The sequence below is a fragment of the Amblyomma americanum genome, chromosome 1 (genome assembly GCF_052857255.1).
Source record: "Amblyomma americanum isolate KBUSLIRL-KWMA chromosome 1, ASM5285725v1, whole genome shotgun sequence".
Lineage (NCBI taxonomy): Eukaryota > Metazoa > Arthropoda > Arachnida > Ixodida > Ixodidae > Amblyomma > Amblyomma americanum.
The window spans coordinates 365,750,575-365,754,181 of NC_135497.1; positions in this window are offsets into that span (position 1 = coordinate 365,750,575).

Genomic DNA, 3,607 nt, shown 5'->3' on the forward strand with positions numbered 1-3,607 from the left:
AATGCTGCCCATGCGACTCGACTTGACCACCTAGGTTTTCATTATGACTCCTCAAACAGTCACTCACCTCCTCTATGTGTAGGTCGAAGAAGCAGAGAACGTATGGCACGAGCTATTTAATGAAATGGTGACAGCTATTTGCTGAAAGGTTATGGCTTATGGGGGTTTAACGTCCCAAACCAACTCAGGCTATGAGGTACGCCGTAGTGAAGGGCTCCGGAAGTTTTGACCACCTGGTGTTCTTTAAGGGAGCATAGACACCTAACTTTTGGGTGCGTGGTTTCTTCTTTTTAATGTAATGACGCCACTGCGGTGGCTCAGTGGTTATGGGGCTTGGCTGCTGACCCGAAAGACGTGGGTTCGATCCCGGCCGCGGGGGTTGAATTTTGATGGAGGCGAAATTCTAGAGGCCCATGTACTGTGTGATGTCAGTGCACGTTAAAGAACCCCAGGTGGTCGAAATTTCCAGAGCCCTTCACAACAGTGTCCCTCATAGCCTGAGTCGCTTTGGAACATTAAACCCCCATAAACCAAGCCAATCTTTTTTGTAATGAGGTGTAAGGCATTATTATACACGGATTACCACGTGGTATGCTCCTATGGCTGCTAAATAATTTATAACTGAATTTCTTTCTTGTGCTGTTTCAGTTTCACTAGCTGAACGATGACTGTGGCATCAAAGAGAGGTTGTAGGTCATGTGAGGCGTGAAAAACTGCAATATAATCGCTGCTTCCCCATTAGTTGTCATTCCGGCTCTTGAGGAAGGCTGGCTTCAGCAGTGCAGTAAATCATAACGATGAAGCAGCGATTATATGGGCGTTTTCCATGCCTCACATGACATAAAAGCACTCTTTGACGTCCGCAGCAATTGTTCGGCTGTTCAAACTGAAAAAGCGTGACAGAAAAAATTCAATTATAAATTATTTTGTGGCCATGGGCAAATATCACATGGTGATTCATGGGTAGTAGTATTTTCTGCATCGTTGTAGAGAAGAAAACATGCCACCAAAATTACGTGTCTATATTCCTTTAGCACGCAGAAAACCAGATGGAAAATGCTCTTGGCCATTCCCTCCAATGCAAATGCTGTGTGGTGTATAGTATTGTTACGTGGTTGCTGTTCAGAGTGAGGTGCGATGAACGATGGCAGAGATATAATTTAATGGCCGTTGGCCTAGCGCGAGTGCTCTGTAACGCACCACAGCCAGCTTCGTGGTCTTTGTCACAATATTCCTTTTTCTCATGGACATTGTCACATGTAGGAAACTGGGTGGTGTGTCATTGTTTGCGTAAGAACTTAAGGACACTGAGAAGTTCCTTAGGCAGCCGATGACCACACACCATGCGTGGCAAAATTACTCTCGAAAAGTAATTGAATTTCATTACTAATTACTTTCCTAGGTATCAAAAGTAATTAAATTATATTACAAATTACTGGTCTCAAAAAGTAATGACATTACATTACAATTACCTGCCTTAAGTAATGAAAATTACTTTGTTTCGATGCTAAAATGTTGCGCATTGGTCATAGTTTGTGCAAAATTTCTAGAGTTTTTTGTTTGCACCGCCACTGAGCTTGAAAATGGGCGTCAAAAATTTTGTCCCTCTTCAGTCAATTTGAACAGCCGCTTTGCTGACGTAGATGAGGTTTTTGTCATATCACTCTTCAATCAGAAGTACATCGTTCAATGTGTTATATGGTCCCTCCATCCTGATTTTGAAGAATTTGTCATCCGCGTAAACAGTGGGAGTGCATTGACTGCTTATCCACGCATCATCCCAGAAGTGCACAGGTGCGCGAGAAGCTGCCAATTCTGCTGTTCAATTGATTTGTTCTGGAGGCAAGTTGGTGGAAATGCATTGCATGTCCACTGAGACGCTGTTGCCTATGTTGCCCTTGAGTTAGAAATAGGGCCTCAAATGAGGCCAAAAAAACCCGACAACTCACGGCCAACTTTCTTAGACGTGTCAGTTGAGACTTCTTGTCAGTGCGGCAACGTCAAAGCACTGTGTGCTTTGACGTCGCCGCGTGTGCAGTGTGCAGTGCAGGAAGATGCGTAGCAGTCCTGTGACTGATATGCAGACTCTTCACCAAGGCAGTGCTGATGCATATGCGCACGTCACCTCCCGTCCACGTGTGCCGCTTCCCTGGAGAGCTGGCCATTACTGGTTGTGCACTTTTAAGGGGAACGCCTTATATGGCACATTGACCTTGATACCCGGCGTCATTCTCGATGTCCAGGAAACGTGGTCCACAACCCCCAATGACGTCATCAGCAGAGGGAAAAAATTTCTTCCGAAGGTGCAGAGAATTGAACCAATTGAGGGCCTTCGATTGCGAGGCGATCACGCAACCTATGGGCCACAAAGCTGCGTTACTTCTTGGCGAATAATGATTCATTTAATTTATGTGTTACCTTATGACAGTATGCTAATGAATAGGTGTGTCATTAGAAAGGAAGTAAACAATATAAATTAGAAAATGAATGTTTTTTGCCTTCAAAGCATCGAAGTAGTCTCAAGTGCCCTCCGTAATTTATTCTTGCTTTGGGAGTCGCCGCGTTGGCTCATTGGTTATATGGTGCTCGGCTGCTGACCCGAAAGACTGGTTCGATCCCGTCTGCGGCAGTCTCATTTCGATGGAGGCGAAATGCTATAGATCCGTGTACTGTGCGATGTCAGTGCACGTTAAAGAACCCCAGGTGGTCGAAATTCCCGGAGCCCTTCACTATGGCGTCCCTCATAACCATAGTCGGTTGCTTTGGGATGTTAAACCCCCATAAACTGCATCTTTGCTTTGTATATGCTCATCTCCACAAACGCGAGGCCAAAGCATGGCAGATACGAGGAGAAGCATGGACTCGGTATGCAGCAAAAGTAATATTGCTAGTAATTGATTACTTTTCCGTGAAATTACTGCTTGAAAGTAGTTCATTACATTAATAAATTACCAGGCCACAAAAGTAATGAATTACATTAGAAATTACTGAGAAAAGTTATTTAATTACTGTAATTATATTACAGTAATTTAATTGCTGGCTATTCTTCTACACACTGATTTCAAGGTGATTGCACACTGCTTTTCAATGAATGCGAAATCCTGACATGATAGCTTCTGCAAATGGTACGCAACAAGGCCTTTTGCATTTTTAAGGCGAAGGTTTGCGCCACCTTCCCTTTTATGTTTTTGTCCCCCCCCCCACCCTGTCCCCCCTTCATATTTTTTATGTTATGATATGCAGTGTTTTAGCAACAAGCTTGAATTAGCCCCTATGAAAAAATTTTTTGCTGGTCTGCACGTGACGGTCTCCATGTTCAGGTTTTGCGCCATTTCCTAGCCCCTGGCATTTATTGGCACCTTCACTTCATTAAAACTTTTGTGAATGTGCTGGTACAAATTTTGAAAAGTTCTTTTTCTAGCGCTTGCAAGTTGTTTCCATATTTTTGTTTTCCATGGGGGTGAAGTTTCATGGCATGTCCAGTCCGTCAACTATTTCTTACGGTTCTCAGATACTTTGACCCGTTACACACTTGTGTAATTGTGGAAGAGCCGCAGCTGCTCTTAAGATGCTTGTGTCCTTGCCTTTGTGCAGGGCAGCAGCGGCG